Raw genomic sequence first — 25,205 nt, 5'->3', positions numbered from 1 at the left:
TGATTTTAGCATTATCTTTCTACAAATTTTCCCTTGATGTTTATTTAAGAATCAGAGGAAGATTTCCTTTCAGTCTCTGTTTTAACTCTTCTTTCTTCTGAACCAAGAAAGATCCCAGACCAACCTGTTTTGGCAAAGATATGAAAAATATAGTTAGGCAAATATCTGTTTGGGTTTAAAAGAACAATGCTCAGACCTTATAGAGTTGGAAGCAAAATAATAACCAGTAACCTTCATCTACACTGCTATATAATGTAGTTTGGAACTGCATTATATGGTCCCTGTAGACTCATTTAATGCAGTTCAATGCAGTTAAATTATATTTATATGTGTCTACATTGACCATATAATGCAATTCTAAACAGCATTACATAGCAGCATAGATGGAGCCTAATTTGGAGTCTGTGGGAAGCCGGTGATAGGCACTGTATTTTGCTGTATTCTGTATATCAGATGATTCAATGTCAGTTATATAAAGAGTAACACTATGTTGTGTTAGTTAGTACACAAGTTAGTACACAAGGCAGGAAAGAATGGTCTACCTCTTGAGATTGAGAGAATGCACACCTAACTTCGGTCTAAATAAATAAATAAATACATTTTATTTCTATTCCGCCACCATCTCCCTGAAGGGACCTGAGGTGGCCAACAAAATACAGCGAAATACTGCATATAGATAATACATAAATCTGAAACAATAAAAACCACAGAATTACAACTACATATCTGGTAGTCGGGCTGTGGCTCAGGCTGGTTAGTAGCCAGCTGCAATAAATCATTAAGACCAAGAGGTCATGAGTTCGAGGCCAGCCCGTATGGGAGTGACCACACGACAATTAAAATAAAAAATAGCCCTGCTCGTTGTTGACCTAAGCAACCTGAAAGACAGTTGCATCTGTCAAGTAGGAAAATTTAGGGACCGCTTATGCGGGGAGGCTAATTTAACTGATTTACAACACCGGATGAGGAAGTATTCAATCAAAAAAGGACTCGTTGTCACAGTGGATGATGAAGCAGCAGCTCCTCCTGTGGTCGGAATCAAGCATAGCCTCACAAAGCCAGAAGCTGGGAAGTTAAATAGCCTCTGTGTCTGTCTGTGTGCTGTTTGTCTAATGGCACTGAATGTTTGCCATATATATGTACATTGTGATCCGCCTTGAGTCCCCTTCGGGGTGAGAAGGGAGGAATATAAATACTGTAAATAAATAAAATAAATAAATAGTGTTGAGGAGAAAAGGGCAGGAACAACTGTGCTTCCAAATTTGTACATTATGGCTTTATTATTAGGATGCAGTCTTAAACATCCAAAGCCGTTAATTGAGATAGGGACATGGGAAGCTGCCCAGTACAGACATATCTCAGTTAATGAATTAGTTGTGGTCCTGGGTGTTACTTCTTTAACAGAAAAAAACTGAATCATAAGCAGAAATAACATGGAAAATAGATCCCCATACCATAAAAAAGCAGTCTAACATGTTTCGACAAAGTATTTTAGTTAAAATGAACTATCTACACATGTGAAATGAAATAATCAGGTCAGGAAAACCTTGCATTAATAAACAAAACTGCTTTGAACCTTCTGGAGACCATTTGAGGATTTATTCTAAAATGGATCACTTTTTCTTTAACTCTTCACCACCTTTCTTATGATTTCAATTCAATCCCTGCTGCGAAATAAAGAGACCAGACACAAGATATGGAGAAATAAATGGGTCATTTATTGACCTAATTAGAAACTGGTAATTGAACGAATTGACTAGTTGTGGGGGGAGCACTGTGACATGGGCAATGGTGTGAGGCCAGGTATCTTTTGGGACCACCTGCCAAGCCAACCACTGAGCAAAACACCTGACCCCGGAGGCACTCCACATTGATAGCTTGCTGTCCTTACTGGTCATTACTGGAAGGCCATCCCTGGGAACCTCCCCCCGGACCTATAAGAGAGAGGGAAGTCCCCCAAGGTAAGCACTAAGGGAGATAGTTTGGGGAACCTGCTAAGCTATAGAACCTACAGAGGTAAACCCCAAATTCCCCCTTTACCCCAGAATGGAGGAATGCCAAGGTGTATGCCGAACCAAGCTTTCGTCCCACTTCCTGCGAGTGACACCTATTTATACAGCCCCCACCCATTTAAATTCCTTACTCCTGGCAGCTTCACTATGGGGTAGGTGAAAAACCCTCCTCTCTGAGGAGGCAACAATTTGCTACCTGGCCTCAATGCAACCAGCATAACTCATATTGAATTGAGGGTGGGAGGGTAATTTGTGCTGCAGAAAGGTGAATGCAGAGAGAAAAGGGCTACCTGCAAGAAGGTTCCTTAGGCCCCTCCCCTCTGCCAACTGGCAAGAACGCCAGCTGGAACCAACAGCCTTTCACTGGGGGATTCAATTAGTCCCATCTGACCGGAGTTGCATGTTTTGTGTCTAAATTTATAGATCTATGTTTTTAAAAACCCACAAAAATGACTGTAATCAGATAGTGAAAGTCTTATCTCCTCCCCTCTTTTCCTCTGTTTTGCAATTTGTACATGACCAGTTAGAGATTTTCAAAGCAGCTATTATTTATCTTTGCTATTATACATAGGCACACATAACTATTGACTAGAGTAGAATCCTGTTCTTTCCCAGCTTTTCTTTATTGTATCATTTTCTTCAGACAAATACACAATAAATGGTTCTGAAACAAACCCATAGTAATAGTCCATTATGATACTCCTTAAGTGAGAGAGGAGAGATTTTAGGGTCCATATTTGATGAATCACATGACTTACCATTTCTTTGAAGAACAGCAAATATGATTGAGATACACAGGTTCATTTCTAAATTCTCACATGGTAATCATTTTCACCATCCAGCAGAAGGGGAAAGCAATTCAATGGGTTCTTTTATGTGTTCCTTCTAATAATTAGTTTGGGAAAATTAGAAACTTACATTGGCACTTCAGTTTGGAAAACCCTTAAAGTTTGGGCACAGAGTAAACAGAACAAAGCTAACTAAAGGTCTTTGAAGATTAGGTGTGGTAGACTCTTTGTTCAAACATGAAGCTCATGTAATACTTTGGATGGATGGCTCTTTCCAGAGCCTAGGAAAGTTAATTATTGGAAGTATAATTGGACTCCCAGAATAACCTGAGCCAACGTCATTGACCATCTGGGGAGGGAGGATTCTAGGAGCTGTATCAAATGACCACTCTCATGTAAGTTGGTGGTAAATCTTCTCCAGGTTTTAGTCTAAACTTCAAAGGATCTACAAAAAGTATATAACTATATTCCTTCAAAAACAAAAGTTCAGCACCTGAAATAACTGCTAGAATGGATCTAATGTTTATTGGCATGGAAATTATCAGCTGTTATTGAAAATAATATGCAAAAGTAATGATCCCAAGTTTTGATGGACTCATCTTATTTTATATAGTTTCAAGAAATAAGTTGGATTAAACTATGAAATCAATAGTAGTTATGTACATGTGTATACAGAACTGCAAGCTAAATGGGATTTTAAAGAAAAGCAATATACTTTGTATGGTGAAAAGGCTACAGAAATTACAATCAGTAAGTGAAATCGGACTCGAGTCCTACATCGTTGTAAATAGACTTAACGTCTGCAAGAATTAGATCTGTGCAGTTGCATCACATAACATCCGTATCAGTAAAGGGCTGCAGTTGTGTTACTACAAAGCAGAGCTAGCAAAGTGCATGATATGCATTAATGTGTGATGCACATCATACATGTCGGGTACTCTTGATAACATATTTTTGCAATTCAGTCAAGGGTTTCTTAGAACCTCTGCTACATTGCTAGGTATATGTAAAGTTGCATCAGATAAGTTATATAAGATTCCAGTGTTTATAAATCTTATTTACTTATCACTGTATTCTCTGCCTAACATAATTATGACTTTGGTGCACATTGTCTTAACCACTTTGCTACTTATATTTTTCTAATCTCTAAATGTTGAAAACTAGAAATTTTGAAGGTGTGTGAGAGTGTGTATGTGTATGTAGATAGGCAGGTAAATAGAATAATTTGGCTTCATAAGTCTTCATATGTCATGTTATAAAACATTACAGTAATCTTTAATTCTCTCCCAAAACAGTTTGCTGAGATTTGTTTTTTTAATACTGGCAGCTTTTTTCCACTTGTGCTTTTTAATCCACAATCAGTAAAACATCAGGATTGGGCTGTTTTTAAGAATCTCTTTATTGATGAAAACCCTGAAGTGCCCTTTATCCTTTTTCACATTGTGCTCCCTCACATTTTCTGACTTGTCTTGGCTAGATCAGCTAAATTTCCTCTGAAAGATTGAGAATCTTTCCAGCCTCACCCAGTCACAGTCCAGGAGGAATTCAGTCATTTTTTAAAAAATGTTACATAAGATTCCTTTATTGGCTCTTGTTATTTATCTTTGTGTGCGATCGCCTTTTCTTTCCCCCTCATCTTCTTAATTCAAATTAATAAAGTCCTGCAGTGAATGATCCCTCTCTTCCATAGAAAATTCTTTTCAAAAGACTGAAAAGTCCTCCAAAATCACAGTGCTCATAAAATGGTGGAAAGGGGGTGGGGGAAAGGAAGGGGAGGAACATCTTTTCTTCTTTCCCTTCGACTTCAGTGACACTATGAAGTTTCACATAATTTGCAGACTGCATCTCATAAAATACTGGCAAAATTTATTCATTTCAAATTAAATAGATGTAGCACAGAGTAATCTTTCTCTATTAAATATGTCACTTTTTGCAATTGTTTCTTAATATCCCTCACAGCTTCTATCTAAGATTAGCACTTTCTTTGCTGCCACAGTTTCACTAACCTACTGAATTATTCACTGAAGCAGAACCTTCAGATATCAGGTTAGAAAGGCCTTGATTATGGCAGGAAGTGAACTGTATAAACCATTTTTCTTTAAAGAAAAAAACCCCCTCTCCTTATAGAAAAATATATATCCAGAAATCTGTATTAAATGTGCATCCAAAAATGTTTATAATTAATAGGAATGTGGTCAGCTGTGACCTCCTTATATTTTCTTTACAATAATACATAATAACATTTGGACAATACTTCAATCTTTTTTTTTTAATGCACATGCTCATGAGACTAATGTTAATGGAGCTGGATGTAGACGACTTTTCTTCCATCTTTTTAATGTGAAAGGTTGAAAGATGCTGAGCATGTGTTATTCTGGAAGGCTACCTACAATATACACAATTGTATATATTTTCATACCTGACTCTCCTCCTTTGCTCCAGAAACTTCACAGTATTTTGAATGCACTATGACAGTAAAGCTCGGTTTATGGCTTACTGCCAATAAAGGCTATTACGTTGTGCCAGCCAAGTGCTGAAAAGTTGTTTGAACCTACGGAGGAGACAGAAGCTCCCTTTGCTAGTGCTGAAATCCAGAAACTCACCACTCACAATTCTGCTACTTGATGACGTGTCCAGAGGCACCCAAGTGTTTGAAATATAGTCCTGACACGGAGCAGGCTAAAAGCCCTAACTTCTGCAGGGCTGCACAACATGAAGAAAAACTGCATGCTGCTGATGTCCATTAGTCAGAAGAAGAGATTTTCAGCAACAATTCACCTTAACAAAGATTGAAATTCCTTTCTTGAAATCTGCTGTCCTGTGTATCCCTATTACATTTGAGAAAAGTATCATTTTTCAATGTCTGTCTCAGAATTTGTGGTCCAAAAAAAGGAACTTTTCTGGCCTTTGGTAGTTATGATACAAATGAAATTCAGTAGCTCTCCTGACTGATTTAAAAGTTACTGCAACCAGAAAGACAGAAACTAGACCATAATACTAATGTGTTTTCTTAGGGTCAGGGTGGTTATGTCTAAAAATGTTCAGTACTAGCAACTGTGTTTTGGAAATAAAAGGGGGAAATGTAGATTAGTGATAGACATTCTTGCTTAATAGCAATTGGTTTCTGCATGAAGGAACAACCATTTTGTCCTTTGTCTCCAAAATATGTCCTGAATAAGCTTCTAAAGGCTCCAACATTCCTTTTATCTTCAGGTAAGAATTCTGATTTAAGCTTTGGAGACACTGAGATGAATGGACCCATAGTCTAACAAATTATTAAGGTAAATTAGTATGTTCCTATGAATTCCATAAGCAATATGCTGTGTTTACTTAACTTTACTGTCCTGATTTGACTATTAAGAGATATTCTCCTTCATTCACTGGCTCAATTTCACTTTCAGTTTCATGGCCACCTGATGGTCTGGAAAGTGTCCCAAACTGGTCAGAACACAGCAATTCCACCAACTGCTTGTTTTCTCCATGTATTAGCTATCTGGTTATTCAAGTTCCAACTCATTTTTTAGAATTCAGTTGTAAATTATATACAGTAGAGTCTCACTTATCCAAGCTAAACGGGCGGGCAGAAGCTTGGATAAGCGAATATCTTGGATAATAAGGAGGGATTAAGGAAAAGCCTATTAAACATCAAATTAGGTTATGATTTTACAAATTAAGCACCAAAACATCATGTTATACAACAAATTTGACAGAAAAAGTAGTTCAATACACAGCAATGCTATGTAGTAATTACTGTATTTATGAATTTAGCACCAAAATATCACGATGTATTGAAAACATTGACTACAAAAATGGCTTGGATTATCCAGAGGCTTGGATAAGCGAGGCTTGGAATAGTGAGACTCTACTGTATTATTTTTATTTATTGTTTATTACAATGTTTATATTCTGCCCTTCATCACAGGATATCTTGGCAGTCAGCTATGGAATCAATGTAATACTGTTGAAATAATTTTAAACAGTAAAAAATAGTCTGACAGCATATTAAACAGGTTAAATTAAAACAAGACAGTTTAGACTCAGATTTGAATGAAATCAATTACACTCCAAAGGCATGCATATTTTTAGTTGCCATTACAGTGAAGACAGCATTGCTACTAATCAGATTTTTAAAGGAGGGTATGCCATAACTGACATGCTAAGGAAAGAGAAGGTCATTTCTTATGTTCTCCCAAAAATTTTATTCCTTCAGCAGATCTCAATGCTCAAGCAAGCCTTATGCTTTCATGCATGGAATTCTAAGCTTTTTAGGGCTTGGAATATCATCACTAGTACAGTTCCTTGAGTTCAGAACAGAGTCACATACTCGCCAGCATTTCACAGATGAAACCTGGGACACTTGTGGTTTAAAACACCAGCGTGTAGTCAAGATGGAAAAGGTATTAATGAGGGAGAACACACAATCTAGGAATGGCTCCCTTTGGCTTAAAACCACTGGCAAGGGCAAGATTCCAGCCTTTCCACTCCTCTCCTCCTTGTTATTAACTGAGTGTAAACTATTTTTGCACTTTGAATTCAATTTGTAGCAATTGTAGTAAGGGGGAGAGGGAGAGAGGAACCAGAACATTTTAAAAGCAGCTGAAAAACTGGGATGAAAGAGAATTAATCAGGATTGTTCCTGCCAAATTAAACAATTGATTGATATGGAATCATACTAGTAATTTACTGTGCATCTAATAGATCTGACTAATAAGGCATTTTGTATCTTGTTGTATCAAACATCTCTCTATATTTTCTATGTATCATTTTACCTCATCAAATGGGGCTTTTTCTGGCGGCATATGCTGGTGAAGCCCTAGGTCATCCATGAAGCCCGCTGGCTCTCATCAAACAATGCACAGGAACTTCTGGTGGGGCTCCGTGAATAATCATTCACAGAGCCCCGTGGAGCCGGCACATACCGCCAAGACAGCAACATGGGAAGTTTCCCGTGCTGCCTAGGAAGCAATGGCGAAAGCCATGTTGTTGATGCTTCCTCCCATGGGATCAGCTTTGTTATGAGCCAGGCGATGTGGGGCATGCCCCCTGACGAGGGTCTCATTCTGGGCTCATAGAGTGCATTGTTCAGGGAAGTGCACTAGAGCAGTGCTACTCAAAGTGGTGGCCCATGGAAAGCTTCCATTAAATAAATAAACAGTTATAGCCAATGGACACAGATATTGTATTAGTCCTTGACACATTGAAAAAATATTATTGGTCCCTCAGATCAGATGGCATGAGATGCTCTGACCCAGAACTCTCTAGCAAGGAGTTCTAAGTGTAATTGGATACTTAAAGTGGCACCAAATTGCTACAACTGTGCATTCTAGATACACTCTGGAAGCTGCAAAGTCATTCAGTTATTCTTTTCTTATTGAAAGGCAGTCATAAAAGGCATCAATGATTGTGTAGGGGGAAGGGCACAGAATATTTGACCCTGCCCCTGCTACTATCATGATGAAAGACCCAACAGAATTTAACATGGACAGGACATTGGAGGTTACATACACAACAAAGCCATAATGGCATATAACATTTAGTTTGACCCTGTCTCTGCTATTGTCAGTAGTGATGGAGTAGTTCAGATCTGGGCAGCCGGCATGGACCAACCCTAAAGCTATGGGCAGGCTCTGAAACTGGTGTTTTGTTCTTCTAGCAGTAAAAATATATTGAAAAAATATTGGACAAAGCATTTTAAAACTAGAAGAGATGAAATGCACAGGTCTGCATAGCTCATATAATGTCTGTGCTATAAGAATATACTATTTTCTGATACGTTCTCTTCTTCATCTGCTGTGATGTATTTACTTAGTGAAATAGCATAGAGTTGATAGTGTTGTGGAGTGCAAGGAAGACAGACTAATGAACAATTTCTATTGGATCACATAGCATCTGCTAATACTTGGGATTCCTATAAGAAACTCAGTAGGGTGGACTTTTGTGTGATCCATCAATACATTGCCTATGTTTATGCAGGTGTGAATACTAAGGACCAAGGTGTGATGTTCTATAAACAGAAAAGCAATGAACTATCTGGTTTAATTTATTGCAGATCTACCCTAAACACTGTGCACTGATTTACCAGCAAGATCAAACTTATATTCTTCCTGTCCAATCCAAAACAAAAAAATAGAGGGAGAGGAGAGAAATCTCACTGGCTCTAGTGGAAACTATTTTTATTGCATTGTTATTGTTATTGTTGAACTATTTTACATTGCATTCTAAGCATAGGCAGGTGGGCCAGTTAGGATTCCAGTTAGGCTAGAAAATAATGATATCAGCTTCTCCTCTCAGAACAAGGTGTTTCAGATAACAATGGTCCTGACTCTCTGAAGTGCCTGTAATTTGCTAAAGCAAACAGGATATGAAGCTGCATGCTAAGAATTTACAGAATGCCTCGATGCAGATTTTTGTGCATTGAGCATTAGGAGATCCTGCATATATTCTGCTTGTTTAGTAAATCAAACGTATTAAAGAAATAATAGGGATTTTAAAAATAAAAGGCAGATAAAACAAGATGCAGTGTACCCACCTTTCTTTTGTAAAACCAGAATAAAGCCATGTTTAATTTGCACTTCAAATGTGAACAAATTTTAACTGTCTTGACTTCAGAAATCACTGTATATAGAGTCACAGAGTTATAGAGCTGATTGGAACCCAAAAAACTATGCATTCCTTGCCAGTGCAGGAACCTGCTGTTCAAGCATCTCTCACAGGGAACCATCCAACCTCTAATTAAATCTCTCTAGCAAAGGAGAATCTCCTTCCTTGTAATCTGAATCTTTCAGTAAAGATCTTACCCCCATAACAGCAAACAAACAAACAAACAAAACAACAAAAATAACCAATCAACCAAAAACCAAAGCAAAACCACAAACTTATTCCTTCTTTCATTTGGCAGCCCTTCACATATTTGGCCATCTTATGTACCTCTCAATCTTCTCCAGGCTAAGCAGATTTCACTTCCTCAATAGTTCCTCATTAGAGTTGATTTCTAAACACTCTACCATTTTGACTGACATCTTCAAGACAAACAAATACTAGGATGAGAAGAAAAATCTTTTGCAATCACAAAACAATATGTATTTGTGTGTACAAATGTTAAAAATAGAATTCCATCAGTATTGTTGTAGTGCACTCATCATGCTCCCTATTATCTGCACCTTATCCTTTTGCCCTAATGGAAAGCAGGTAAATTTGGATGCATTGGTATGGGTACATTTCTGGGCGATTAGTAACATGACAATAATCTCTGGGATATTATTCTTTAAGAGAAGTAGCAACAATGTGATCTTCACCGTAAATTATACCACTAGAATGAAGAAAGTTAGGAGTAATGAGGAGTGGATGCTTGCATAGATGGCTAGGAGCACAGTTCAAGGTCTGCCTAAACTTACTTGAAATTCTGGGTTTATATGGCTTTAATTCTAAGTGTATCAGATTCTTGGTGGTTAATCTGTGAGTTCTAATAGATTCTGTAAATCTAAAAATTGCTTACACTTGTTTAGATTTCCAGGGCTTTTTCTGTTTTGAAGATAAAGGTATCACATGTCACCAACAGCTTTATTGGGTTTCAATATTCTGTCATATTGTTTGTATTAACAATATATTTATGTACTTTTAATTGTTGTAATTTGTTGTAAACTTCTGAGATATGGTTTAACTTAAAACTGAGATAGGAATCATGAACTCTGTGGGCCTCGTGCAATTTTTGGAGAAATCTCTTGTGGCCCATGGGCACCTTGAAGTTTCCTGATTCCTGAAAACTCTAGCATCTACTAAAACAATGTTGTTATTGTTTTTATACAAAGTATATTTGTAAAATATAACCATTCCTATTTTAAAATAAATATGGTGATGAATGAAAGTCATACTCTTGTAAATAAGGAAATAAATAGATGAGGATGATGAGGGTGGAGGCAAGAAGCATGATGATAAGAATGCTAGCAAGGCATTGTTGTCATAATCTTTATCTCTATGCATATTAATGGCTTGATAAAATGATATAATTCATTGCTATTAAAAAAGGTTTCCTTGATTTATTTTTTATTTCCCCCCCACCCCCCAGCATGATTTGCATGACTACCTTAGGGAAGCAATGTGGGATTTTACAAATGACTTCTAAATGCTTTTGTTTCCTCATCAGCTGTAGGGAGTTAAGATTTCACACTGGCTTTGTAAAGCTTAATTGTTTATAAATAATTTGAGATCTCCCACTAAGAAAGTGCTCATTCCTGTGTGAAGAGACACACATGTTCTGTCTGTATGGTGGAAAATTCTGTCTGCAGGCTGCAAATGCATGCTGGCAAATGGAGGACACGTAGCATAAAGATGGATAATTATATTCACTTGTGTTAAGTTTCTTACATTGGATGGAATCTATATGTATAGATAATGTATCTAAAATATTAGTTAAATATGAGACCACATAAAATGCATGAAATCCAGGCTTGTAGATTGCTAGGGGACCCCCACTATTTTTTAAATGAAAGATTTCAGAGAGTTCCATTGCAAGTCTAAATCGATATTTGTAAGGATATGGCAGATTTTTCTGATCACTTATTTTCTCACTGAGCCCATGTTAAGAAGGGCTTGAGACTACAAGTCTTTAAATCCCTGAATGTGGCCAGTAGTGATTCTGGATGGGAGTTTCTGGCAATAATAGTCCACCTCCACCCCCCCCCCCAAAAAAAAAGAAACCCAAAGATATTTTCCAAGCTCTGATGTTTAAATGATTTATTCAATTCCTGTAATGGCCTTTGGCTACACATTAAAATATCTTGAAGAAGGCTGCCATGTGGTCAGGCATTTCCTGTATTATGTGCAAAATGTGAACTAAAATATATAATGTAAATTTATATATTTTACCATTTCCTGAGCAACTGCTATGTATTTCCATTGCTAACACATGAATGAATTTTAACAAAATATTTCACTGTATATATTTCATATTTTCTACATGATACATGAAGAAATATTTCACTGCATCTGTCGTGCCTGCACCACCCAACCTCAATGAGCTAGACCAGGAATGTCTTTTGGTTCTTTACTTCATCCACCCTTTCCCCACCCACCCTCCCTCCCTCCCTCCCTCCCTCCCTGCCTGCCTGCCTGCCTGCCTGCCTGCCTGCCTGCCTGCCTGCCTTCCTTCCTTCCTTCCTTCCTTCCTTCCTTCCTTCCTTCCTTCCTTCCTTCCTTCCTTCCTTCCTTCCTTCCTTCCTCACAACCCCAGCTGGCAGAATATACAAAAGAACCTGTCATAAATACCCACATCAATATGGCACACAAGGTTCATTTGACAGGCTGTGCACTACGCATCTCACCAGGCCTAGTCACATACCAATAAGCCAGTTCTGCATTATTACTTTTTTAATGTCAGAATGCATTCCTACAAATCATTTTGGCTAAAGTGAACACTTCCTTAAATCAATCACACTTGTTTATTTCAATAACTGTTTTATGCAGATATTTTTTTCCTAGGGGTTTGATGGTTACTACCTTATCATTATGAAACCAAGAGTTTACCAAGTGTGAGACAATCAGAGCTTTGGAGGAATAATAATAACAATAACAACAACAACAACAATCAATCTTTATTTATACCCCACCACCATCTCCCTGAAAGGACTTGGGGCGGCTCACAGAAGCACTCCAAGTGCTACATATAAACAACAATACGTAAGTATAAATACAATGACATAAGTATAAACAACAGTTTATATAAAATCCCACTAATAAAATTGTGATAGTATAAAATTGTAAAAATTCCTAAAATGCAGTAAAACCTGTGAAAAAAATATGGCAATGTTGTCTGGTAAATTTCAGGAACTGTAGTCTAAAAACTTAATATTCCAAGCTCTCATCATATCCTAGTATTAATTTGCTACCACCTGGGCTACCAGAAGCTAGGCTTACTGGATAATTCTAGGATGTCCAGCTCAAAAAAGTAACCCTTATGTTTTAAATGCAATGTTTCAAAAAAAAATGACTAACAACCAGTTTTTCAGTTAGGTAATGACCTTATAACTGTGTGCATATCAGCGATGCATGGGTGACACTTTTTTTTAGAGAGTAAAAACATTATCTGAGTCAGCTGGGAGTATACATAATGATCACCATCTCAAAGCAGTTACTTTCCTCTCAAGAACAGAAAACAAAATGTTGGCGGACAGCAAAGAGATTTAAAGATGGCCTTAAAGCTAACCTTAAAACTGTGGCATAGACACTGAGAACTGGGAAGCCCTGGCCCTTGAGCATTGTCACTGGAGGTCAGCTGTTACCAACAGTGCTATGGAATTCAAAGAGGCACGAATGGGGGCGAAAGGGAGAAACATGTCAAGAGGAAGGCGTGTGAAGCCAACCTTTGGTGAGATTGTCCTCCATCTGGAAATCGATGTCCTTACTGCGAAAGAGCATACGGATCAAGAATAGGTTTCTACAGTCACCTACAGCCACGAGTGATAATCTATGATGATGATAGCTTGGAATATGTTTTATGGATTTTAACTGTGATTTAAAAAATATCATTGATATTTAGTTCTGTTTTAATGTTTGTATATTTGTAAATTTCAAATTGAATTGAAATGCTTTTAATGTAATCCACTTTGAGTCTCTTTGTGGAGAGAAAAAGTGGGATGTAAATAAACAACAACACACGATGAACTTGAAGGTAGCTTCCAAGAAACAGGTTGCCTCATTTGTATCCATATAATAGAATCATAATTATCTGGCTTCAAATGAGACAAATTATTCCTGCTCTGTGCCCCCCCACCCCCACCCCTTGGTCCATTTTGAGTATGGCTCACATTTCCCCCAAAGTCCCAAGTTAATGACATCACAGCCTAGAGTTTTCACTGTAAGGGTACACAGTGAAGTATATGTATTGGAAAGGTTCACCTACAATGGTCAGGATATTTGTTTCTAATTTGTATTTTATGATGCTTTTACGACTTTTATTAATGTTTTGGCTAGGTGCCTGGAGATGTAGAATATAAAGTCCAATAAAATTGTGAAAGAAATTAATAATCCATGCACACATGTTTTATGACTCTTTCCCCTTGCCTTCTATTTTGCTGTGCCCTCTGCCCAGGAAAAGCATAATGTGTGAAGTAGTCCCAAGACTGATATTTCCCACAGCCTATGGTCAGTATAGTCATATGGCAGAAGGATGTCAAACAAATTTGTGAGGCATCTCTTTATTTTTGAATTAATTAATCTCAACCTTTGGTCTTCCAGGTTCTTTGGATTTCATCTCCCAGAATCTGTTATAATTGGTCATGTTGGTGGAGGCTTCTGGGAGCTGTAATAAAAACAGCTGGTTGACCCAACATTGAAAAATGCCTTCTCGAAAAAACAAAACAAAACAAAAACCAACGACAGTCCCTGTCACATGCATGCACATTGGAGTAGGATTTAAACATGCCTCTTCCTTCCTTCATGGTATAGTAAAGAAAAAGCATTATCATTTTTTTTTCAATGTAGAAAAAATAGTTCCTAATCAGACTTTTTATATCTTTAATTATGTGAACAGTAAACTGTATTTACACTTTAAAATGTTGCTATTTTCCTATAGTCCCCCCCCTTTCATATCAATCTTTTTGAAAAAGAAGAAATCTGGTCTGAGCTCATCTTATTCCTGGATATTTTCTTTTGTTTTCATGACTGGAATGCTAGAGAATTAAAAGGAGAGAGGCAGAGGGATTTTAAAGACAGTAATGGAAAATAACACTTAATCTTTCAATAAAATATTCCTAACAAAAACACAGAACAGGACAAGTCATTACATAAGTAATATGCAATTTACTTTGCCCTTAATAGGAACTGCCTGAGACCTTAGGAATGTATGATAAAACTACCAACTCATGATTTGTCTATTTGAAGGCTTCTAATGGGTCTCTGGGGGACAAAAAGCCCATTCTGAAGAATAAAAAAATAGTTTTTCTTATTTCTGAAAAATGAGTGAACAGGACATTACACCATTATACAATAAAAGTGAACAAAAATAATTGTGAATAACCAAATATATTTTAGAAGAATGCTTTATACACACAGCTAATATGTAAGCCAAGATTTTGCTTGAAGCATTTGATTAAAGTCTTGGGTTAGGTTTTCCTCCCTAAGATGGATGCTGATATAATTTAGAAATAATGTCAAGAGAGGGCTTTTCATCTGAAGGGCAAGGACAGGATCAGAGTGTGAATTTACTAGGGATGAGTGAACTTTTTCTTTTTGTTTGTTTTTCATTAAGATTTTACCAAAATTTTACCAAAATGAAACACTGAATGTAGGAATTAAAAAAATAATTTATGAATTGAGTCCCAAGGCTTTCAATAACAATCTCTTGAAAGTTGAGACTTGAATCCATAAACAGTATATTTCAGCATATTAGTACCAGAATATCAGGGCTTTCCTTTTCTGAGAAGCTTCTAATGTAAACAGCAGGCAGGTACAACATTGTTTTCTTGAAGAATTTTTTAAAGTGTGCAACTTTATACATATTTAGTGTGAGAAGAACTTATTTTAAATACTTCATGCAGAAGATAAAGCAAAACTGACATATTTGAATCTCTAAATTTTTACACATAGGTGGTCTCAAAGGGGTGTGAAAAGGGTGTGGATAAATACCTTAAAACCATACTTCTCCGGTATCTATTTCTTACTTTCTTTTTCCAGAACAGAAGGGATTTTTCAGGGTGAAAGGGTAAAATAACGCAGACAGAAGTTCTAAAATGGAGACCCATGGGTCATATTGAACTTTAAACTCAAACTTCAGTTATACAACCTCCTCCTCCACTGAACGATGTATCTGGAGTTACCCCTGTGGATGATCAGCTCTCAAAGCAAAAGGAATCTAGGAAACTCTGCAATGGAATCCCACTTTTGAACTATCATGTCAGCTAGGTTTTGACAACATGGGTGGCTCCGGAATCATAGATCTTTTTCTCATTCAAGCTATAGTATTTTGGTAGCTATCTGCATACTAGTCAAAGACACAAAACACACACTTCTCAATACATCTCTTTTCTCTTCTTCATTATTAGGTACAATAAGGGCAATAAATTGGTTTTTCATGTATGTTATCACATTTTTTTCTATACAATTTTTGCATCTATATATTTTTTAAAATACAAAGATTCAAATTTGTTTTTGTATGCAAATCCCCATAACATATGCATTATCTACACAATTTTCTCTTAGTATCCGTCTTTGGATATTTAACATTTCTTATACATACTCTTTAATTAGACTTTTCCTACTATATTCTTTCCCAAGCCGAGAACTGTATCAAAGAATGTCACAAAGGGTGCAGTTCTGAGGGTAAACTGTATCCCAATCTGTGTATTAGCCTGGAAAGTGAAAATTGAGTTAGTTCTTAAGAATGAAGACCCCGTAGCCTGTAGTCCCCATCCCACGCCCCTGTTAGCAGGTGTTACTGAACAAAGACAGATCAAGGCTTTACTGAAATAAGGCAAAATCCAGTGTGACAGTTGTGCATGTAACAAAGCTTCTTTCCCTTTGCCTACCATTGTATCAAAGAACTGACTTTTGACACTAGAATTAACTAAAGAAAACCAGAACAATATATTATTTGGACCATTTTTGGGATGCCTAAGGAATGTAATGGGAAGGGGAAAATGTTCTCCCTCTCCTGCATATTCAGTGTTAGACAGAGCTCCTAACCAGAAAAAGCAATGTCTAATAGACATTGTCTATAACGTTCTACAAACCTACAAGGTTTAAATGGGTTATACTATGGATAACAGTGATCTCCAGAAATTGATTAGTCCACCTAGTTCCTTATCTCCTCTACAGTCCTGACCAGTGCTACTAGCTACTAGCCATCTTTTATAAATATTTCTCTATTGTTGAGTGGGTCAGTGGGTAGTGGTAGTGGCCTTAATACCTCAAAAGTCTTGGAACCTAAGTGCAGTCAGACTAAGTTAATACCCAGGGCTGTAGCTGGTGGGGGGGGGGGGGGGGTAGGGGTTCAACCCTCCCCCCCCCCCCCGATTTTTTTTTCTGGCTATGGCCCTGCTAATACCTGCCAGAGGATATCAGATACTATATTCTGAGGAGAGCAATAATAAATCACCTCTGAATATTCTTCATCTAAGAAAATTCTCTGGAATTCATGGGGTCACCTAAAGTAAAACAGTACCTTGAAGGCACATAAGCTCAAAGCACTAGGAGTGGGGCCAAACTGCAGATTTGAGTCTGAAACAATTCTCTGGGGAGTCTCTCGCCCACCCTCACTCACCCACAATTATCTGGACCATCCTTCTATTGCCCAAAGCATAAAAGTGAGTTGGCTTTCCTAGAAACCTAGAAGTAGCAGTTAAAAAATAAACTGAAGGTCACTCTCACTCCACTCTCTTCTCCCCCTAACATGCCCATTCATCCAAATAAAGTGGATTTCCAGACATATTCTACTTCTCTGAGGTATTTTGCCAGTCTGTCTATGCTCTGGAAGGTATTGGGACAGAAAATTAATCCCTGGACATGTTCCAGTTGCCCACACCTGATTTAGCATCAAGTATTAAAAACAGAGATTTCATGTAATTGTCAAGAGAAATAGCTATTGATGGTCCCATTCAGTGCATATATTTTAACTCAAGATCATTTGCATCATCACTTAAATAAAGAGACTAATTCAAGCAATACATGCATGATACAAAAACTAAAGAATGTGATAGCTGTTCACCATACATCATCTATGGCTTTTCTTGACCTTAACGTGACTAAGTTATGTGATCTGTAGAATTGGACAGTTTGGCCACACATTTATATATGGCATGCTGGATTTATCTTTCAATAATTCTGTTATTTGACATTGCTTCAGCATCCACATCTTTGTGAAAAGAATGATAACATTGTTGCCTAGGAAGCGTATAGTTCAGATTAGACAGACGGGGCATTCTGGATGACACTATGATCTCACTGAGATGGGAGAAACTTGTGTCACAAAACACACTAATATTATTTTGGTCTACTTCAGTGCATCTCAAGCTATCCAATGTTGGGACTCAGCATCACCCCTCCCATATGTGCCAAGGACTCCCTCCCCTCAATGTAAGAATTGTTTCCTTTTTTCCCTGGGACTGATAGAAAACGTCTCACGGACTGGACCTAACCTATGGACTATAATTGTAAATAGATCTGGTCTACTTCTTCTAAATGTTTGCCATAACAATACCCTGCATTGTTAAAAGCAGGTATAAGAGTGTGGTTCTATGGAATCATATGGAATTCTGTCTCAAGTGTTCTTGAAGTCCTTCAGTTCCAGCTTCCCTGCACTGTGCACTATGTCTTTTCTGGTTAAAAAGCTGAAAATGTATTTTCTGGAAGTCCCTTTTAAATAATTTCCTTTGCATTGCTAAATGCAAAATAAATAAACAAAGCCTGTTTATCAAAACTTCCAGTCACTTCCTTAATTTTTTTTTGGGGGGGGGAGTCATCTTGGGAGTCTATGTGGCCCTTGCAGAGTTCCGTGGGCAGAAAATTGGCTCACGGACCTACCGCTGTTTTTCCTCTTTGATCTCCAATGACACTACAATTTGAACCATAGAATCATTGAGCATTGAAAGGCTTCCCAAGAATCAGCTAGTTCAACATCCTGCCATGCAGGAATACACTACTAAAACACTCATAACACCCATGTTTAAAGATCTGGTGGTATTTAAACCTCTGTTTAAAGACTACCAAAGAATAATCCTGCAAGGTATCTGTTCTATTGTCCAGTGCTCTTACAGTCAACAAGTCCTATTAACCTGAAACAATAGGAATTCGTTTGAATAGTTGTGTTTTTAAAACATGGTTACCAAGATCCATGATTCTGATTTGTAAACTATATATGGACCCTTCTGTTCATGCAGCACTCATTATTCACTTTAGTGATGGGTGAAATTTTTAGTTTTTGCTCTCTCTAGATAGAAAAGCACTGTATAACCTAATGCCCCTTAGAGGTTTTCCAGATTGCATTAATCCAGGAAGAAATATTTCATAGCATTCATCATCTGCCAAAATCTTTCCAAGTAGTGGAATAGTCTCTAACACTTTAAGAGTGCAATGTTGTGAACAACTGTATAACTTAGTAGCAGTGAAATAATTTTGTCGGAAGACTACTGCTTCAGCCCTTGGCATTTCCAATTGAAAACATCTCTGGCATCAAGTTGGGAAAATGTGCAGTATGACTTCTGTGCCAGTTGGTGAGCATGCATTACAGAACTGGATAGGTCAACAGGCTGACTCACAATGAAGCAGGTTCTAGTGTTGATATGTTCAGGTTTAAAATGATCAACATCCAATGAGATTTGGGACTATTTTCCATAGACATCAGTGATGAATGCCACCTTTTTTGTATCAGTGAAAATGAGTGGGTAGCAATGTACCCAGTATAATAGTATTCACTAGAATTGCAAACCTCTAGATTTAATTTCAGTGAGTACTTTTTGTTCCTAGGCTATAATAAAATATTATTCATTGTGAGTGAAAGTGTCAAAATTAACTCTTATTCAGTTCTGTGTTTACTTATGCAATGCAAAACCTCACTGACCTCAGTGCATTGTTAATGCAAGTGAGATTTTTCATGATTAAGACTCTTTATACTTTAAAGCACAACATTGATTTTGTGAAATCACACAATGAAATGTAATATCCATAAGTGATAACTGAGCTTTCTAAATGTTTCTCAGTTATAAGCATGCATATATGATGGGATACACATGCCCACATACAGACAAATATACTTTAAAGAAAGAAGTTTCAGTGTTAGACAAGGACATAATGGGTTAAAAACTATGTAAATGTTACTCTAGTTAAATTACAGCTTGTTGTTCAGATGAATACTCTCCACTTCTCATATAGCTTTAAATTATGGACAAATGCTTGCAATTGTGAACTACCTACATTGTGGCTGCCTGTTCCCAGGCTTCATCAACCCGAGCTGTCCAATGGGATTACTGTAAGCTTTCACGGCAGTCTGCCAGCCACTGATCAGAAATTCATATCCCTGGATGTTAGATTGCTCTCTTTATTCCATCCTTGTGATGGCTGTGATTGCTGTCATGGTGTTAGGTTAGAAATTAGCATTTTGTGGCCCAAATTTTGCCATCCAGAACATAATCAGAAAAGGGGGGAATAGAAGGGGGAGTAGTAAAAAAAAAATCAAAGAATAGTAATTTCATCTGTCAAAGAAAGGAAATGCAATGCTACCATGATACAGATGTCTACAAAACTTAGGTCAGGGAATGTTGTGGTATTTATGGTCCTATTTGGCAAATGCATAGATGGGGAAGCTTTGCTAGAGACTGAAGTCTGTGGTAGCAGATTAATTCCCCCCTCCCCCTTATAATAAAATATATATATAATCCCCTAGTGAAAGTATGGGTGGGTTTCAAGAACAATTACACTGAAAAACAAAGGAAGGGAGGAAGGGAGGGAGAGAATAAGTGTGGAGAGGGCAAAAAGAAAAAGGAAGATACCAGGATCTCTCTCGCAGATAGTTCCAAGGACATGCTGAATTAATCACAAGAGGCTGGTTAGCAAGGGGTCAGAGAAAGACTTCGCAGCATCATTTTGGGTCATATGTCTAGAGGCAATAGCAGTATGTATGTATGTGCCGCAGAGTAATATCCCTTTTCTGGTTTACTTGTTTGAGGCAAAAGAATAAAAATGAACACATATTGTGTAGGACTGTTGAAAGGAAAGGGGGTAAATGTTATTAAATATCACTTCCCCCAGCTTTTCCAGTTTTAAAACTGCATCATATTTAGCTAAAATATCGATGAAAATGTTTAACGTACAGCACAGTGTTTATATAATTTTTCTATATTGCGTCTCTGGGCATATAGGGAGTATAAGATGCTATTGAACAACATGGAAATAGTCACCAATCTGTACATGTTTCATCAAAACAATTAGTTGAAGGTTAATTACAGAGAAATGGTTTAAAGGAACTATTTAGCCAAAGCTATAGATAATATAAGGTAGACTTTGGTAGCTTGTTATTCTTCCGAGTCACTTCGTGGACATGCTAATTCCTCCTTCCCCTCCCTATCCCCATCATTAGCGCAAAGCAAGCTGGAAGAATTCTGACAAGTGAGGTGCACAGATTCTGCAAGGAGTCTTGATTTTTATCCACCCAAGCCTATCTGTCATCTTTAATCATGCAAAAAGCAGGATTACTTAATCATTTCATTTTATTGAAAAGAAAAAGATTTACATTAAAATGATGACATGGAAGGGAGGGAAAAAATGAAAATGATTATCAAGAAAATGTAATGTGGAGGCGAAAGCTCCATTGGTTTTGTGATGCTCATTTAAGGCAATGATCTAGTAAAGCTAAGATATAAAAGTGATGATGGTATTAGCTATTGGAGTATAACCATATTTCCTTTGCATTTTAAAATGCATTTGGATGTCGTATCTGTACTCAAGGATAGCACTTCTCTTATAAAAATAATTTTTTCACCTCATTTCTGCCTTTTGCTTTTTTAAATGTACCTTTGCTAGCTCTCTATACCCTTATTGACATAAATGTTCTGCTAACAAGTCTGCTCTTTTGCTAGATCCAAGCAGATATTAGTGTTTCCTGAAGTCTTTTTAATTATACATAAGACCAGGATGTGCTAATCAGAAAAACAACTAGTAAAATCATGATACCCTCTTCTTTTCAAGTCTGTCTGTATGTCCACGATATTTTTAGAAAATTAAGAAATTGTTCATATGCTATAATGGACTATCCCCCCTCCCCCCATAGATTTCATTTGAAGACTTTTTAATGCTCAGTATATTTCAAATTATAATTTTAAGTATGTTGTTTCTTACATTAGTTTCTTAGGTCACATTTGCATTTCCAAAAATAAATCAGCTTTCGAGTGACTGTGCCTTTTGATGGACTTTAAATATTAATTTGACTTCTGACTCTCACAATTTTATGCAAAAATACAGCAGAAACCCCAGTATTTGAAACGGAGACATTAAAAATATAAGAAGTTTGCTGTTTATCCTGGCAAAAAAAGGACTTTTCTGGTGCTTTTCAAAATTCAACAAGTGTTATGCATATCACAGCATTACAAAATGCACCAGTTTCCTATTATAAAACCAGTTCAATTTCATTTTTTGTCTGAATGAATTGTAATATAATGATCAACCAATTAAGTGTTTAAAATCCAACAATCTGAAGTAAAATATGTTTTTTGGTTGCTTATTTTTAGGGCCAAATTACAATTCTTTAAAATGTATGAAGATAGAAATACAACTGAATAAAATCTAGGACCTTTTCCCTGATTCAGCTAACAAAATCTTTCCTCAGTCAAACATTCATTCTTTTTAGGTTATGATTGTAGACATGCTTATTTATATACAAATTCTGCCAAAATCTGTGTTTTGAATTGTTTAGAAGCATTGCAATGAATATGCAAAATCTACAATTTAACTGGCACAAGGTAAAAATAGCCTATGTATGTGAATGTTTCTATGCTTTTTACGTTTTCATTTTTGCCACCTCTTCAATTTTAAATATAAGTGCATTGTAACACTGCATTGTAATACAGAGAAAACTCTGAGCCGGGAAAATTAAATATCTCTATCACTATTATAAGGCCAACAGTTTTGAAATTCACTAATGGGTTGTTGCGCTGAATCTAGTAGCTACTCAGCTACTGACTTGTTTCTGAAAGAAGGTTTGATAAGTAACTTTCTGAGGTGGCAATTTCAATTGAGTAAATACATATCCAAAAAAGTTATTTTAATATCTGCTGAAAATGTCATGGTCAGCCCACAAATGTCAGATGCAAGCTTACACAAAACTCTAGAAGTAATACAAAAAGTGTTGTATTGGTAAGAAATTTTGTGCGATTGAAACAATATTCAAAAAAAAAAAAAAGAAAGAAAAGGATTTTCTCTTACAAATCTGAACTATTTTCTAGTTTCTTTATAAACTATTTTATCTTCTTTTGAAACACAGCTGTATTTGGTTCTAAGCAGATTAGGAAGCAATATAATTCAACAAACAAGACTTTTCGATTTTTAATCTTGTGTTGTCTAGTTTAAATAATACAACTTTATATTTGTGAGACTTCTTATATAATTTGTGGGTGAAATAATTCCTTCTTGGATAAATATATAGATATGATGAACTGAAATGTGTGCAAGTGGTTATTTCACTTCCTAAAAGCTAATTGAAATTTGGTATTCTATATATTTTGCAATTTATAATAAGGAAAATGCTTTTTAAAACAACATGCACAATAACCTATTTCCAATAGTAAAAATAAATATTATATAAATAACAATTCGCCTGTTGATGTTAGGTAGATTTCTATATTGAAAAATTAAGCCAAGATAAAAGGACCTCTTAAGAATCTAAGCGTTTTTTCAAAGATGTGTTACATAAACTGCAATAGTGTCATTATCACATTTAAACAATAGGTGGCAGTGTTACCTAAATACATTTTTCTTTTGATTTCGAAAAGGATGGAAGCACTTAAAAGGGACTTTGCATTGTTTTTATGTCTACTTAATTGCAGGTATAAGCAAATTTAGTCTTGCTCAAGAAGCATTAGATAACTTTTCCAAGTTATTTTTACTTGAAATAGCCAATACTTACCTCCCATTTCTCCAACAAATATTATTAATTAAAACATTACACAGTCTTAATTGGTACCACTTATTGTATGCTTTATCCTAGAAATTATCCATGTCAATTGTAACTTTTGAAGATAAATTTTCTTTTTTTAAAAAAAATCAGTGTAATGCACAATCAGAAACAATAGCTACAATATACAATAATAGCTCTTGTGAATAATTTTCAAAAAATTTAAAAACGGAGAAATGTATGATCAGCTTCATATCCACGTGTCCTAAGTAATGCAACATGAAAACTTGACTTCATTACTCTGTGATTAGCTTGGATAAACACCTTTATATCTATAGCTATTACATCTGTGCCTATGTAACTATATCTGTGTCTCTATTTATTCAACATTTCCATACAAAAGCTCGATTTTTCTTATGCAATACCTTCAAGAAGATAGTATTCAAAGTCAAAATGTGAAGTGGCTTAAAAAAACAAACTAGGGAGATGCATGCATAAATCCAATATGCCAATACATGGACCCAACCGAAGTGTAAAAAATAATAATAATGAAAGCAGAACACACAATACAAATGGAAAATGGTTGTTGTTAGCTTAAATGGGTTTGATGATATGCATCTGCATCTATATATGGTGATGGTAATGTACAATAAAAAATCCCATACTGACCAATGCTGCATCCCTGCTCCATGCTTATGTCCTCTACCTCTGGGATACAGCTTTTCTATTGTGCCTTCTCCAAGACATACAGTCATCAGTGTGTGCCAGAAGCACCACGCTGCACTTTTAGTAGCCTTTTCTTTAAATCAAAAAACATTTGCCGGGAGATACCTGAGTGGCCTAACCGGCACTAACCATTTTTTGGCTCAGTAAACAATCTATTTTTTCGTAAAAAAATAATAAAAAAGAAATATAAAATTAGCATATTGCTACTGTGTTGTGCAGAAGGGGGAGAGAAAAAGATATAGGATAATAATGCTGGAGGAAGAAGATAGCTATGGATAGAAGGAATGATGAAATGTGTCTGATAGGGTCGTTTTCTTCTGTGCCACCATTTCGTCGCTGCTGTGGGATTATAGAAAATGGTGGCTACTTATATTTTATGGGAAATGTAAATTTTATGGCAACCTGCCTCTCGAATCCAGAATCTCTCCATGGTGCCGGCTTTGGCAAGTTGAATTTAGCAATAACCTGGATAGGGCTTGGTAATGATATTAGAACAGATGCATATGTGCAAAAACATGTGTCATACTGAAAAATGGCATTTCCTTGATATCAAAAACAATAGCATATTCTGTTGTTTAAAAGAACTAATTGTTCGTCAGTCATGTACAATGGGAATTACTAGAGAATGAGAAACATTGTGATCATTGTAGCGTCTAATGAAGAGTCCTATTATCTAACAATCTTAATAATTGGTAGATTTCAGGAAGAAGGGAAAGTTTCTGATTTTTTCCGCCGTCTGCCCTCTCCTGCTCTCTCACTAATATTCAGCTTTTCCAAAATACAACTGCACTGCTGTTTTATAAATGAGGGCCTCAACTAATTTCTGGTTACAGGGTAAGGCATCGTAACCATATGAGCAAATTCACCTTGTTACAATTTAGAAAAGAAAAAAAGTCTGGCTTTGCCCCCCACCTCTACCCCATATTTGGAATATGTGACTAATAAAACTGATTTTATTAGTCACATACATTAAAACAGAAGAGTGACAAGCAGAAATAAAGGGAAAGGGTAGAGATAGAGAGGAAGGTGTGGGAGGCACTGAGGGAACATTAACAAAGACATCTATAAATCAAAGGATGACACCTA

At 36.5% G+C, this 25,205-nt stretch overlaps 1 long non-coding RNA gene across 1 annotated transcript; it reads right to left on the bottom strand.

The window, feature by feature from the left end:
• Nucleotides 1-24,821, bottom strand: LOC134298848 (uncharacterized). Its single transcript, XR_010005958.1, has 2 exons — nt 24,063-24,821; nt 1-124 (listed from the first exon to the last, which is right to left on the bottom strand). It is a non-coding gene; the product is annotated as an uncharacterized LOC134298848 (long non-coding RNA).
• Between the last annotated feature and the right edge of the window lie 384 nt (nt 24,822-25,205).

The sequence above is a fragment of the Anolis carolinensis genome, chromosome 4 (genome assembly GCF_035594765.1).
Source record: "Anolis carolinensis isolate JA03-04 chromosome 4, rAnoCar3.1.pri, whole genome shotgun sequence".
NCBI classification, from domain to species: Eukaryota; Metazoa; Chordata; class Lepidosauria; order Squamata; family Dactyloidae; genus Anolis; species Anolis carolinensis.
The sequence above is the reverse complement of the archived record's forward strand: the minus strand, read 5'-3'. Positions and strand labels throughout refer to the sequence as shown.